Here is a 16,485-nt window from a genome sequence, read left to right on the forward strand (position 1 = left end):
CTATGGCAGACCAACACGGCTACCTATCTGTAATTTTAATACCTGCTAGACATAACACCCAAAGCAACAAACAAAATTAATCACACACTGCCAGAGTAGACACTGGTATCTTTTTAATGCTCTTTTCACTACTGGCAATTTTAGAGAAAACCTTTTCAGATGTTTCCACACTGTATTTGTAATAAAACATACTTTAAGCTTACCATGTGAACCTCCCTCCAATCTATTAAAAGTTCACCCCAACCTCTCACCTCTCTCAAAACACCCATGTGAGCATTGTACTGGCACCACTGCCCTTCGTTGCCTTCACACTGTTCTGGTAAGTGGCAGTGATGCCACTGTCAGAAGGGTGCGTCCACATCCATGCTGCACTGCACTGGCTGCTCCTGGTGTGAGTGAAAGAGACTAGCAAGAATCCAGAGAGTTATTGACACTCCTGCAAGAGGCTAGCCTAAAAACATTTCTGAGTTTTATCACATCATATACAACACATACAACTTTGAAATTTCAACAGCATTTTGCTACTTATTTGCTTTAAAACATTCCTATCCTGCCTTTCCCCAGAGTCTATAGTGTGTAACAGAAATTAAAACCATACTATGCACACTCATGGAGAAAAACAAGGCTGTAATCCTATACCCAATCCAACAGGATTTAGACTTGCTTGGTATTGCACTGCTAAGCTCCTTTTGGCTCAAAGGAAAATTCCACCAGTCTTTGTATTCTGACCAACTGTGAGGTGTATTTAACACTTAAACAGACTAATTTAATGAGCATGATTTCGCTCATGCATTTGTAGAAACTCAAAATACCTGATGTTAAGAGTGTTGGACTAGGATCTGGGAGACCAGGATTCAAATCCCTGCTCAGTCATGAAACTCACTGAGTGACTTTCCCTATAGCAGCGGGTATGAATATAAATCTGGATAACTATATAAAATTAAATAACTATAAATCTAGCCATAAGTGATTTTAATAATAACCTTTATGTAACTGAAATCAACCAATATAAACACCCATAACTGCATTCATATTCTTTTAATGGAATCTATCACAAGTCACAAATATTTTATCCAACTGCATATTGTATACGTATCTAATATGTACATAATTTATGACTGCAGTATTCTGTTAACTATAATAGGAAGCTAAATGTAGCCAACAGCTATTTATGGCAACTCACCAGGAGCTTGATAAATCATCTAGTTTTCCTGCCTGGTTGTGATTAGGAAAAAAACAGGATGTGACCAACCACATCACGTGACCACTATACCATATCATGGTATAGTGTCTACCATAGACACTAACCAATTTCTCATAAACAATTGTGGATCAGAGTATACTCATTAGATGTATGTAATCCAAAACTGACAGACACATATACACATTCGGGGTTGGCAATAGAGGGGAGTCAATGGGAAACAAAATTTAGAAGAACAGACATATCTCAAAAAGCAATTGACAAGAAAATATTGTTGATAACACACATATCCTGGTGTCAGCAAACTAATGTACCATTGCTAACAATCTGTAATCTGAAGCAAGTGGAACTGAATTTCTATATCATGTTGTCTACTCTCAAGTTTGGTAAATCACAAACTATGCACATTTGCTCAGGTCTTGACAACCTCTGAACTAGTAAATCATATGTAAGTAACTTTGTATCCCAACCCACCTTCTTCAATATACTGCTGAAACAACATTTTTGAATTAATAGCATAAATCATGTCAACACTGCTAAAAGTAAACAGGCAGCGCATGAATGTTACATGGGCAAGAATAGTAACTAGCACTTAACTAATTGTACATGGGGTTTTGTTTTAGTTCTGTTTAAAAAAAAAGAATTGTGTGTTAAGGCCTTAATATTAAGGCCTAATGAGCCTCTGCTCCTATGTCATGGAACATCGTTCAACAGAGATCCAGCAGGTACCCTTGACTTTTAGGCTTCTCTTGAACAGCTTTTTATGCCGACAGTCCTTTATGGCTCTTTAATTTTTAAATTTTTGATTAGCCAATCACTTTAAAGATTATTGTATTTCATGTTTTAATGTTGTGCATTTCCCTGATGTTTTACGATATGGTGGCACAGAAATACATATATATATATACACAGAGAGAGAGAGTATTCTAACACTGATAAAAACAGTATTTATTGATCAGTTACAATATATAGGTTCTGCCCATTTTGCTTCTTTAGGTTAATCAGGAAGTGTTGAAGAGAACTTGCTCCCCAACTGACCTTTATCATGCTATATTACGGACACCTACCTTGACTAGGCAAAATAGTAATTATGTGTTTCTTTGTCTCCTGCCCATATCACCTTTGCTTGGATAATTAAAAGATCCCTTTAGAGCTGTCTAATCCAACACCCATGAACACCCATTTACAACTTGTTCTAGGCATGAACTGTTTTAGACAAAAACATAAGGGGAGAGAAAGTTTCATAAGATTTCTTTTGCCACTTAGGGTTGATATTGGAAAGTGCTTTCTAGGTGGATGCAGCAAAAGCACCTATAATGCATGAATTCTGTATTCTCTCAGCTTGCTGCAACCTGCCCAGGCCCCACAGCTTGGGATAGGCCCACAAACCCCAGCTTTTTAAAGAGTACGGGGGTCTTTAGTAGGAAGGAGGTTATATATGTTGCTAATTTGTGCAATAGAATATGTAATTATCTACAGCTGTGGGTAATAACAGGTTTTGAAGTAAGTTTGGGTTTTTAAATAAGATTTTGATAAAGCTTTTTGTGATACAGTAAGATAAAAGAAGCTAATTTAGATTTTAAAAAGAGAAAAGAAAAAGCAGAGTCTTCTCTCAAAGGAAGCTCTTAACCCTTAACATTACAGACCTCATATTTACTTTCAGACTTATTAACTGAAGGAGAGAAGCGGGCTGTGATTTCTGCTTTCAAAGCAGGCACTGGCACAAACTTCAAACCGTGAACTACATGAGATGAACTCTCCACATTCTGTTGTCAGAGGAAGGGTATCTACTCTTGATTTACATACCACCCAGTTATCTTACCTGAGATGATTCATCCAACAGGGCAGGTACTTCTCTGATTCGATACGTAATAAACATCGAACTGAATTCGGAATGACCCTCCTGTTTTCACTACTCTTGCTAACAAGTCTGTACATTAAAAAACAGCCTTGCCAATAAAACTAGATGAGTGTGAATAAAATGGACCTAAATCCAAATTTGAGGGTAGTGGATAGCCAGGTTCAAATCTCATAGAATCATAGAGTTGGAAGAGACCACAAGGGCTGAGTTCAAAATGCCAAGTTTATGATGTAAAAGTACCACTGTGTTAGTCGTTATTCCTGGCTGCCCACGTGGCAGCTATATCTAGGAGGGTCTTTACCGCCTTGAGATGGTTCACCAGCTATACCACCTCTTTAATTAACTAGAGCCAAACAATTTTTGTGCCTTTTTAAAACTTGTCATCTGCTCCCCAGAGTAAGTTTTCTAAACCTCTCACAAGTGAAAATACACTCTGGCACTGAACATGAAGTTCAATAGACTTTGAAAGCTGTGTCAATTAATAAGCTGCTTATACAATCAAGTCCAATTGATTGCTGCCATCTTTGTCACAGGAAATACACAGGACATTATCACACGGAGAAGAAAACAAAAAGAAAGTCACTCATCACCCTAATTTTTAACAACTATTAATCTCTGTCCTCCACTTCTACCTGTACCGTGTCTATTTCCAGGAGATAAACATCAGCAGTGGCAAGTATCAATTAAGCAGCTCAGGTGTAGTTTCAACTGATTTTTTTGGGCAGGGGGAAGATGCATTATATACCAAATGGCTAGCGACGTGTTGATCTAAATTGCTTACAGCTATTCTCCATGCTAGCTGCATGTGGTGCATATTCCAGTTATCTTCTGCAGGGTTATTTGAGTATGTCTCTGAATAAGATTCTGCTCCTTATTCTTGGAACTACCTCCTAGTTTGCATTAATGAAGAGCATTAAATATGAAAGATACTGAAGCATTTTCTCTACAGAGGGATGAAGAAACACGAAGTAAACAATACAAAGTTTTGAGTGCTCACTTGAAGGTGTGGTTGCTTCTCAACACTGCCCAACCTTTTGCACGGATGGCAGATCTGACCTACATTCTACAGAGAGGTTTCGCACATGAGCTGTTATCAAAGCACTGTAAAAATGTATTATAGCTATATAACCACAACCATTTTTCTGGATACAGTGATAAACAGCAAGCTTGTGCATGCCTTAATTTTTTTTTTAATGGGAAAACATTATGACTGTGGTTCCAAATCCTAGAATAGGACTATGTTCCCCCCAAAAGAGTTTATCATTCTTGAGGGATCACAGCGGTGGTGTTATTGATAAAGGGGTGGATATTTCAGGACAGGCATCTAACTGCAAAACTATAGAAGATGTCTGGGTCACGTTTTAACAAAGAAAGATTTTTTTTTACCAATTGCAACTTCAGACAGAAGAACAGTGCATATTTCCCTTTTTTATACAGCTGCTAAAAGGTACAAGAAGCCTATCCTTTGCACCAGGACGTCCTTTGACAACAGTGCGGCTGTTGCCTCTACACAAACATAGCAAGGTTAGCCTCCTCTGAAGAATACACACATACCAATTCATTACATGAGATCCAGCTACTACATTCCAGGTCAGTGAATGAAATGCATTTTCTGTGGGAAATGTATCAAGATAATCCACCAAGCAGCTCGGTATCTGAAAGACCTGTGGTGCTGAACTGCTTAACTCTATCTCACTAGGTAATTAAGAGAGCTCATGAGTCATTATATCTATCAATACCTTGTCTAGGTGCGGCTATTTCTTTTGTAACATCCTCCAACACAATCAGATACGTACTTGGAACTAGGACACATGGGTAATTTGTGTATTCTGCTTTAGGGAAGAGCTGCTGCAGCAATTCACAGTCTTGTTTGATAGGATGAAGGTGCATAACTACTTGGCAGTGACAGGGGGAGGGAGGAAGTCTTTATAAGTGATTTTTCATTAAAAGATCTATTCATATGTAGCTCATCTTTGCAAATGAATGAACCATATGCAGAATGATAAGCAAGCAAAGTGTATGAATTTGAGGTGAGTTACACAAGGATAATATCTCACTGGGTACTGCAATCCAGTCCCTGACTGGCTGCTGCTTTGAACCCAAGCTTGCTGAAGCTGTGAGGGGAGAAACATAAGACCCTCCTAGGTGTACTCCCTTCACTTAAGGTTTCCAGGTGTAAATATGTGTGAAGAAATCATATTTCTAAGACACTCCAGACTCGGCTGTGCCTTGATTTTCCATTGGAAACCAACCAGGCACCTAAAACCGCCTGGAATCTGGCTTCTACTTGGCAGAGAATGGGGTGGCAGGCAACACTACGCTTTCGAACTAGAAGCTTTACAAAAATAAAGTATATTTTCTTTTCTTTACTTTCTCCCAACTTCTAAGATACCTAGGAGTTTTTATGAAAACTAGGGACAGTTACAGCTTATCAACTCTCCCCATAGATAGGAAATTACTAGTCAGCCAAAATCTCCAAACCTCCAAAAGGCATTTCTGCTTGCTGGATGGAAGTATCACCCTTCTCCTCCCTCTGTTCTGAAGGTTCTCCTGACCTTCTCAAGCAGATTTGGGAAGGTCGAGGGGGTGGAGAGAAAAAAGAAGGACAAGTCCTATTTCTGGTTGCACTAGTTGCCGCTAGAGCCGTGATTTTCAAACTTTTTTCTCTGGGCCACACTTTCAGAATAAAAATTTGCTCACACCACATTGAATTTTTTATTGGCAAGGAATACATTGGAAAACAAAAAGAAACAACTCCTTGCTGTGCTAGTATAGATTACAAATACTTTATAATATGATTGTGGGGTATCCAGAAAGTATAAAACAATGCAGCTACATAATAACATGATTCATTCCCAAAACATACCGTAATTACAAAGGTGAGCATATGTGGCAATATAAGGCAAGGAATCTTATTGGACCTATCAGTAAATCTGCTCTTAAGATACAGCAGATATCCCAGTGTTAGTGGACAATGATAGCATCTACTTGAGAAAGCTGCCATCCCACACAATTATTGGTAAGTCATACAGTCATGTGAACGGTTATGCAATCTCATATCAACATATATCATTCTGGTTTCATTTTAAGAGTTTCAGTTGGTTGTCACCAGAGAATACTTAAATGCTTCATCAGATTAGACCTCAAGGCAACAATATGTTCGTTGCTGCAAGAACGTACATACAAGACGTACAAGCTACATAAAAAGATATGTTTATATTTATTAGCTCTCAACATTGCATTGTTTTGTTACTTTAAAAAGATTTATACCCTGCTTTTCTTACAAAATGTACGACAAGTGAAGGAGCACTTTAAGTGACCTTGACGCCAGTTATTGTGGAGAAAAGTGGTAAGAGCTTATTTATTACTTATTAAATTCATAGCTTTCCTCCCAAAGTTATGCAGATTTTACATAATCTGCTCTGAGCTTCACTATTTATTTATTTATGTAAGTCAGCCCAGTATTTGCACAGAACAGCTGAAAAACCCCCTTTGCTCAAATGACTGCTCTGGTCACAAGGGAGGGATGATTCCTACATTGGTCAGGGCCACAGCTGTCAACAGATTTGAAAACAAGGGATCAGCAGCCTCAAAAATAAGGGATCAGCAGCCTCACCTGTCCCGGGGACAGTCTATGGGATATCTAACAATCCAGGATAGCAGTGGGAAGCAGCGGGAAGCAGCGCTGGAATAAGGGAATTTCCCGCCAAAAAAGGGAAGGTTGACAGCTAGGGTCAGGGCACTGGGCTCTGCCTACCCCAGCCACTGGTATTTGGAAGCATGCTCCCTCTGACTGTGGAAGGTCCAAGGTCTGTGAACGCAAAACATAATCATCGCTAGTAGCCATTGATTAAGACTTAGCCTCCATAAATTTGTCTAAACCTCTTTTAAAGCCATCTAAGTTGGTGGCTATCATTGCCTCCTGTGGGAGAGAGTTCCATAGTTTAACCACATTGGATATGACCAATTTACAAGAGTATTAACTAACAGACTCACTTTGGTAGCGTAGAATTTAAGAACTTGTTCCTTTCACATATGTGTTTACGTTTCTTCCAAGTTAAGATTCAGAATTTCAAGATAATTTAAATACTTGAAGACATTTCAACAGCAATGTAAAGAATATAAGGGCAGAGATCAGGAGCATACATGGATCCCTGAGACTCAAACATTAACCTCTGGAATAGTTTTGCTAACATGTCCGTATCCCTATCTACCCATTAAAAAAATATATCAAACTGTAATTAATTCATTAGTGTAAGAAGACAAATGAAATTGTGTCCCATCCTATTTGGAACAGCGGCACACTCCTTTTCTACTGCACTCACAATGCCTGAAAAACTTGTTAGGGTGAAGCTCTCTCAACTTCCCCAAGTACTACAATGTTATTACTGGAACTGTTAAATCTACAGACACAGTGGCGCTTGGCTTTAGTCATACTCACCCCCATAGAAATAAATATATGTCATCAGTGTATATGGTGCCTTACATAACTAAAGGGGGCTTCCATCCAGAGAAGCCCGAAATTTAAATTTTTACAGAAGAAGAGCAGAAAGGAGGAAATATGGATAATGTTGTGGTCTTGCCTTGAGCATCTCCAGACTCCTTCAGTTACCGTATTTTTCACCCTATAGGACGCACCTTTTCCCCTCCCAAAATGAAGGGGAAATGTGTGTGCGTCCTATGGGGCGAATGCAGGCTTTCGCTGAAGCCTGGAGAGCGAGAGGGGTCGGTGCGCACCGACCCCTCTCGCTCTCCAGGCTTCACAGACCTCTCCGCAAGCAGCGGGAGCGCTCCCGCTGCTTGTGGAGAGTTGCCGGCATGCCGAAGCCTGCGCGCGCTGAGATCAGCGCGTCCAGGCTTCGCGGACCTCTCCGCAAGCAGTGGGAGCCAGCGCTGGGCTCCCACGGCTTGCAGAGAGCTGCCTGTTTGGGGGCTGGGGTCGGGGGAAGCTCGGGCCTCCCCCGCCCCAGCCCCGCGCCTGGGAAAAAAAATAATTTTCCCCCTTTATTTCCCCCCAAAAAACTAGGTGCGCCTTAGGGAACGGTGCGTCCTATAGGGTGAAAAATACAGTACTCGGCAACGGGGCATGCATGTGGCAGGCATCAGTGGTGTAGCGTGGGTTGTCAGCACCCGGGGCAAGGCAAGTAATTTGCGCCCCCTAACCCGGGGATTTGCGCCCCCTAACCCATGGATTTGCGCCCCCTAACCCTAACCCCCAGATGTTTCGCCCGGTGCGGCCGGCCCCCCCTGCACCCCCCACGCAACGCCACTGGCAGGCATTACAGGTGACTAGCCTACATACATGTATACATGTTGTGTGTGAGAGTGAGAAAAATTGGACCAGGTTATAAACTCCCCCCACCCCTGGTTTTGGCTAACTGGGTGGAAAAGGAGAGGTGCAAGTAAACAACACAGAAGAAAAACCTCCTTGTTTATCTATGCCCCTTTCCTAGCAACATGTGACATGAGCATATGTTCCTCTTACCAGTCACAACAACTTCTCCAGCAGATGCATGGCAGCTGGATCATGAAACCTCCTTATTCTAGAAACACTGGCATCTATTTGGACTTGATCTGGGCTCAGCAGCCTTTGCCAACACAGGGAAAGGTTATGTAAGCTCAACAGACAACAAACTGGCCGTTACATTCCAAGTTATTTACACAAATGGATTTCGAAACCACCCAAAGTAAGATTCCATGTTTGTCAAGGCTGAGCAGGAATCAGCTGAATGCTCCAGGGAGCTGCTTATTAGGCCTCTGCTTTTCTAAACGGTTCTAACTGTTTCATTAAATTTCTAAATTCTTTTTTAAAGGATTCACTATTATAACAAAGCTTTATTTTAAGGCTCCAGCAGCATAAGTAATCTTTAGTATGACTTACTGGGTTTATAAACTGATTTGGTGAAGGAGTAGCAGGCTAAGCCTATGTAACATAAGAAGAAATTGGTGGGTTCTGTCAGGCAGGGGGAGAAAAACTTCTCATCTCTTTTATTCATATCATGCAGACTTTTTTTTTTTTACATTCCCCTCTACCATGTACCCTCTTATTCAGCTTTCTTTTAAAACTTTGTTTAAAATCCAAACACAATTGCTCTAACCTTTCCTCCTGGGAAAGTTAAAGAGTAGCAATTTGAGGAGATACGAGAGCCATCACCAACTATCTAAAGGGCTTTTACACGGAGGATGGAGCAAACTTGTTTTCTTCTGCTCTGGAGGCTAGGATTCAAGTTACAAGATGGAAGATTCCATCAGTAAGAGCTGTTCGACGCTGGAACAGACTCCCACAAGAGGTGGTGAACTCTCCTTCCTTGGAGGTTTTTAACCAGAGGTTGGATGGCCATCTGTCAAGGATGCTCTAGCTGAGATTCCTGCATTGCAGGGGGTTTGGACTAGATGAGGCTTTGGGGTCCCTTCCAACTGCACTGGAGCAGCAGATTCACCATGCTAGCCAGAGCAGTAAGGCTTATTGTGATTTTTCATTACCCCAGCTCCAAGCTGGCATAGCAGAAGGGCCTGATCTGTGGGGGGTTGGATCCAGCAAATCTTCTGGCACCCTGTCCCCAGGCTACCCACAACACCCTGTTCTGAGCTTCTCTGATTGCTACTTCTGCTAGAAGAACCCCCCGCTGTGGCAGGCCCACCCAGCTAGTGGTACTCCTCTGCCAATGCAGGCCAGAGGAGAGTCTACTGCAAGCAATCCCATGCCCTCCCCACTCCATCAACAGCCACTGCACTCTAAACTCCACTGTTCTCAACAGAGATTACTTCTAGGCATGCATGTGCAATCCTACGCATGCTTACCCAATAGTAAGAGAGTTTGATGCTGTATCTGGATTAGTCTGTTATTACATATTCTAAAAGATACCCGCCAGATCAGTTCTTTAGAGTGTGGTGCAGATAGTGCCAAGGTCACAGGTTTGATTCCCATACAGGGGCAGCTGCATATTTCTGCACTTTGGCCTGGATGGTCCCTTCCAACTCTACAGTTCTATGATTCTAGGAAGTATTTTCTGCAGCCAGTTTTCAACTGTGGAATAAAACGGGGTTCTCATCGTAAGAATGATCTGAAGCGCCATCTGCTGAACAAGGAAAGAACTACCAGTCAGCTACATAATTCTGCAAATGCAGAACTGAAAGGCATTTCCTAAAAGCACACGTGGCAGGAAAATTTAAATATAAATCAATATAGGTGGCACCGAGTAGTAATAGTAATATATTATTTGCACCCCGCCTATCTGGCTGGGTTTCCCCAGCCACTCTGGGCGGCTTCTAACAAAGATTAAAAATACATTAAAATGTCACACATTAAAAACTTCCCTGAACAGGGCTGCCTTCAGATGTCTTCTAAATGTCAGGTAGTTGTTTATCTCTTTGACATCTGATGGGAGGGTGTTCCACAGGGTGGGCGCCACTACCGAGAAGGCCCTCTGCCTGGTTCCCTGTAACTTTGTTTCCTGCAGTGAGGGAATCGCCAGAAGGCGCTCAGCGCTGGACATCCGGGCAGAATGATGGGGGTGTAGACGCTCCTTCAGGTATACTGGACCGAGGCCGTTTAGGGCTTTAAAGGTTAACACCAACACCAACAACATCAATATGAACAAGCTGCTATTTAAAATTAATTTTGCACTGAATTAATAACTTCTTCTTTTTTTTGTCTAGGAGTATCCCCAAACGTGGGTGGCGCTGTGGTGTGAACCACTGATCCCTGGGCTTGCCAATCAGAAGGTCAGCGGTTTAAATCCCCGCGATGGGGTGAGCTCCCGTTGTTCGGTCCGAGCTCCTGCCAACCAAGTAGTTCAAAAGCACTTCAAAGTGCAAGTAGATAAATAGGTACCACCCTGGCTGGAAGGTAAACAGCGTTTCCGTGTGCTGCTCTGGTTTCGCCAGAAGCGGCTTAGTCATGCTGGCCACATGACCTGGAAAAACTGTCTGTGGACAAATGTCGGCTCCCTCGGCCAGTAAAGCAAGATGAGTGCCGCAACCCCAGAGTCATTCGTGACTAGACTTAATTGTCAGGGGTTCTTTACCTTTACCTTTTTATCCCGAAACTATGAAACCATTCCTTCAGAGGCAGTGTAACTCCAAACATGTCAGTGGGAAATCTTCTGCACATGGGAATCACGCATCCACAGGCCTCCCTCGCTCCCTCTTTTTCTGTTTTCTCTCTCCCCCCCCTTTCCCTCCCTCTCTCTCTCTCTCTCTCTGCCTTCTTTCCATAAGCCATTCATGTCCAATATTTACAGTCTCCATCTATACATACCTAATTGGAAGTAAACCCCATAAGTTCAATGACTCTTACTTCCAGATGTGGGTTTAGGACTGCGGCGTTATTAAGACTGTGAGTCCTGCATAAACAGTGGAAATGTTCGTTCTACTGAAATTGCCGTACATTGCTCGGAGTTCAGTGGATAGGGCAAGGTATAAATAGAATAAATGCTTAAATTGGGGAAGAATCCACAATGAGTAATGTTCACATATTGGAGCCATTAGAAACATGTGAGAACTACATTTCCTGTTTTGCTCTTGCTCATGCATCTGAAGTAGGCTCTTGCCGGCCAAAGGTGTGCAAAACTTGTTAGTGGTTAAGGTGCCATGGGACTCTGATGATTTTCCTGTTTCTGTCCCCCCCCTTTCTATTAGTCAGAGCAGCTTTAAAGACAGGTCAAACTTAAGTAAACATTTCTCTAAACAAGTTTTAGTATGATGAAAAACCAACTAAAACAAAACAAAGACTTTTTTTAAAAAAAAATGACAGCTTTCAACAAATAGCCTGTTTTCTCAACCACTCACTTTTAAAGGAACTAAGAACCAAACTATATAGAAAATGCAAGGGTGGAGGGTTTAAATCAGGCATCCCCAAACTCGGCCCCCCAGATGTTTTGGGACTACAACTCCCATCATCCCTAGCTAACAGAATCAGTGGCTAGAGATGATGGGAATTGTAGTCCCAAAACATCTGGAGGGCCAAATTTGGGGATGCCTGGTTTAACTTGTGCTACAAACCATTTCCCCAACTGAAATGACCTCTTCCAAAGCTGATATTAGCTGTATTGGACTTATTCTATCCCTTTGATGGATTATAACAGCTTCAGAAGGACAGCAATTTAAGTCAGAGTGTTGAGGGGAGGGATTCAATCTGCCCCCACCCAGTGCCACAATCGATCCAGCCTGTCACAACAGCAGCTGTTTTTACTTTGTTTTTTATTTGGCTAGCTTTCTATAGCCAAAAAACAACCACCCCTCAATTGGTTTATTTGGGTAGTATTCCCTAAAAAGAAAAGTTTTTAGCTGATATCAAAAACACTACAATGAAGGTTCCTCCCCAATATTAATAGGCTGTGAATTCCAGAGGATAGGTATTGCCACACTAAAAAGATTGACTTCTTGCAGGTATGGAATGCTTGGCAGGGGGTTGGACTCGATGGCCCTTATGGTCTCTTCCAACTCTATGATTCTATGATTCTAAAAGGTAACACTTGTGAAAGTGCCAGTTCCACAGTTTCTTTTAAGTAAATAAAAGGATGTTGGGGGATCTGATCCGAAGTCTCCCTTATCATGTTTAGTGCGCCCATAAAAAGCAGTTTGCAGAAAGTGCATGAGAAAAGGAGAGAAGAAAAATGTTATTGTACAGTAGCTTGCCTTTTTAAAAAAAATTAAAAGATGTCTTCATTTGCAATTCAGTAGCAATAGAACTTGGCAGTAGCAGAGAACTGAAAACATCAAGCAAAACATTTGTAAACGTGCATGAAAGCAGCTATCCTGTACAGTGGTACCTCAGGTTAAGTACTTAATTCATTCCAGAGGTCTGTTCTTAACCTGAAACTGTTCTTAACCTGAAGCACCACTTTAGCTAATGGGGCCTCCTATTGCTGCCGTGCCGCCGAAGCCTGATTTCTGTTCTCATCCTGAAGCAAAGTTCTTAACCCGAGGTAATATTTCTGGGTTAGTGGAGTCTGTAACCTGAAGCGTATGTAACCTGAGGTACCACTATATTCATTATCTTGCTGAGTGCTGTGTCTTGTTTTACTTTTTCTTTAACCCCCCCCCCCAAAAAAACCCATTATTTAGTTTAAGTGGCTCCCAGTGTGGGTTGCAACCAGTTAAAATGCATTTAAAATGCAGTAAAACATTAAAATCACCAATCGGAACCAAAAAAATAAACCTCACCAGCAACATTTGTCAGTCAGCCAAATGACTTATTGAAGCGGAATACTGTATGTTAACCAACTTTATAAACAAATTCTGAGCTCTGGCAAGGCACCACAACATAAAAGCCCATTTTCCTCACCATGAAGACCCCAAGTGGTGCTCAGGTGGAAGAGCAAATGAGAAAACCAGCACATTTAGCAGTGAAACGATTTCCCAACATTGTTACATTTTGTATGTTCATTGAAAACTTTTTGTTTTCTCCTCACTCTTCTCAAATTATTCTGTTTTACCGCCACAGTTTTATTTCTTGCTGGGTTTTGTGTTTTATATTTTTTTTCTGAGTACTGCCTGGGTACTCTTTGAATATAGAGTGGTTTATAAATTAAGATAAAACAAATAAAACAAATGCAAGTCCCTTCTCCCCAGCAGGTGAAAAAGACCTTTTTATTAATGCAGGTTTGTATTTTATTCGCCACTGTCTCTGTGGGTCTCTTTCTTTTTGTTGGTTTTATCTGGCTGTTTTTTATTGACTTGGCTTTTATATTGCCTCTTTTAGGCACCATATTTAGCAATATATTTTACGGGCAGTATATATAACAAAATAATTGAGCGAGTAGAAATATTCCTGCTTGCAGAATGGGACTCTCTCCCCCCCCCCCCAATCGCATGCCAGCCCTATAATTGCTCCAGAAGAGTGGGGGAAGCCCCAGAACAATTTTAGGGGGCATGGGTTGCGCAAGCAGAAGTCATTTCGCTGGTACAAAGAGTTGCTTAGTGTTACTTTGGCAACTACCATATGTGATTAACTTCTGGTATTTATTTTATTATTGTTAGCCAACTTGGACATGTTCTTGCAGAACAGTAGGGTCCAAATGTGAATAATTAAATGTACCACGGCGACCTAATTTTTGCCACACAGGAGGGTCAGTCATAGCAGCCATCTTGAAACATGAAAATCAAGTATCCTTTAGGGGTATTCCGAAAACCAGAAGGTGGTCTTAGGCTAGCCACTTCTTCTCTGCATTAGAAATATGACAAGAGAATTTGCTATCAGGGATGGAGAATCTGTGGTCTTCAACTCCCATCAGCCTCTATCAGCATGGCCACTGATCAGGGATAATGGGAATTGCAATCCAGCAACATCTATGGTTCCCTAATCTACAAGCATATGAAGCACTTTGGCTAGTCCAGAGCAGAGATGGGAAACCTGAACACCTTCAGATGTGGCTTGACTAAAACTTCTGTCACCCCCTGGCTACTTCCGACAGGAAGGGCAACTGCCTCTCCATGCCTGCTCTAAAGCACAATGTAAATGTTAATGCTGAAAAAGAGAGAATAGGAGGAGTAGGAGTATATAAATATAAATATAAATAAATAAAAAGAGTAGGAGAATATAAATATAGCATGCAATAAAATAATCACAAAAAAGGAGTGAACGTGCACTGAACAGACTACAGACCTCTAGCAGTAAGATACTGCTCTGAAACCACCAAAATGCAACCCACTGTAATTCTTTTGATGGCTTTTTATTAGCTTTGCTTTATGAAATAATTTATTTCTGAAAATAAGCTGATCTGCTTGCACTGACATTAGGTGGTTGTTGTTGTTGCTGCTGCTAAAACTTGTATATTGCCCTTCATCTGAAAATCATAGGGCAGTTCACAACATAAAAATACAAAATGAGAGCAAAATACATAACAAACGAAAAACAAAGCAATAACCTCCTCTCACACAGGCACATTTAAAAGGCCATAGAATGTTTTATCAGCCAAAGGCCTGGTTATTGAGAAACGTTTTTGCCTGGTGCCTAAATACAAAGGCCTCTCCGGGGAGAGTATTCCACAAACAGGGAGCCACCACAGAAAAAGGCTCTTTCTTGTGTTGCCACCCTCCAGACCTCTAATGGAGGAGAAACGTGAAGAAGGGCCTCAAATGATGCAGGATCCGGATCAGTTCATAGGGGGAGAGACGGTCCTTGAGGTATTGTGACTTTATAGGTCAAAACCAGCACTTTGAATTGGGCCCAGGAACTAATCGGCAGCCAGAGCAGGATTGGTGTAATAGGATCAAACCGTCTTGCCCTGGTCACTGAATCCTGCACCAGCTGAAGTTTTCAATACGTCTTCAGAGGCAGCCCCACATGTAATGTGTTGCAGTAATCAATCAATCTAACCTAGAGGTTACCAGAGCGACAACCAAAGTTGTCCGGATAGGGGTACATCTGCGCCACCAGCCCGAACTGATGAAAGGCATTCCATGCCTCTGAGTCCATCTGAAGCTCAAGTGACAGCAAAGGAACCAGGAGTAGCCCCAAGCTACATTATATACCCGCTCTGACGGAGGGATATCGGAATTATTTCTGTGTTTGCTGTGGAGTCTCTTACAGGAAATACACTACCATTGCTGAACTTCCTTCTTACCAGAAGGTGGCAATCTTGTATCAAGCAATTACAGAACAGCTCATCTAAAATACTAATAAAAAGCAGCTATTGGTGGGGCAAACCCACCTTTTAAGTAAGAGAGAAAGGTATTCCATACTCAGCTCATGGTTCAAGGTCAAAAGTGTGTAAACTTCCATACAAAGGCTTTTTTCAGAGTGCAGCATGCTGCCGTAAATGAACAGGCTGACAATCCACTCGTTCACGTTATGAGATTCATGGCAGAGATATAAACTTAACCCAATGTTTATTTGTAAGCAGGCCCCACCACATTCAGTTGCGCTTTCTCACAAGTAAATGGCGTGGAACATTAGGATTTCAGCCTTAAGTTACTTGTTTGTACATCAGTATACTTGCATATTAATAATAATTTATTATTTGTACCCCGCCCATCTGATTGGGTTGCCCCAGCCACTCTGAGTGGCTTCCAGCATATATACAAACACAATAAAACAATAGACCTGAAAAGGCTTCACTACGCAGGGCCGCCTTCAGATGTCTCCAAAAAGATATATGTTTACTCATCTCCTTGACATCTGATGGGAGGGCATTCCACAGGGTGGGTGCCACTACCGAGAAGGCCCTTTGCTTGGTGTATCCTATTTAGAATCTCATAGTTGGAAGGGACCATCTGCAATGCAGGAATATGAAGCTGCCCAATCTGGGGATCAAACCTGCAACCTTGGTGTTATCAGCACCACGTTGTAACAAACTTAGCTATGTGTTATGCTATGATTTATGTACAGTGGAATCTCGGAAGCCGAACGCCTTTCAACTCGAACATTTCGGCTCCTGAACCATCGAGAAGTGATTGTTCTGGTTTTCAAATGATTTTC

At 41.7% G+C, this 16,485-nt stretch overlaps 1 protein-coding gene and 1 long non-coding RNA gene across 2 annotated transcripts in view; one reads left to right on the forward strand and one right to left on the reverse strand.

Moving 5' to 3' along the window:
* Positions 1-16,485, reverse strand: part of LOC309533773 (catalase-like) — a 47,819-nt gene that overhangs the window by 29,288 nt on the left and 2,046 nt on the right. The window lies entirely within an intron of this gene.
* On the forward strand, positions 1,885-4,204 carry LOC309535191. Its single transcript, XR_014221092.1, has 3 exons — positions 1,885-1,926; positions 2,865-3,049; positions 3,596-4,204. It is a non-coding gene; the product is annotated as an uncharacterized lncRNA (long non-coding RNA).

The sequence above is a fragment of the Podarcis vaucheri genome, assembly GCF_965113315.1.
Source record: "Podarcis vaucheri genome assembly, chromosome: 1".
In the NCBI taxonomy this organism is placed as follows: Eukaryota; Metazoa; Chordata; class Lepidosauria; order Squamata; family Lacertidae; genus Podarcis; species Podarcis vaucheri.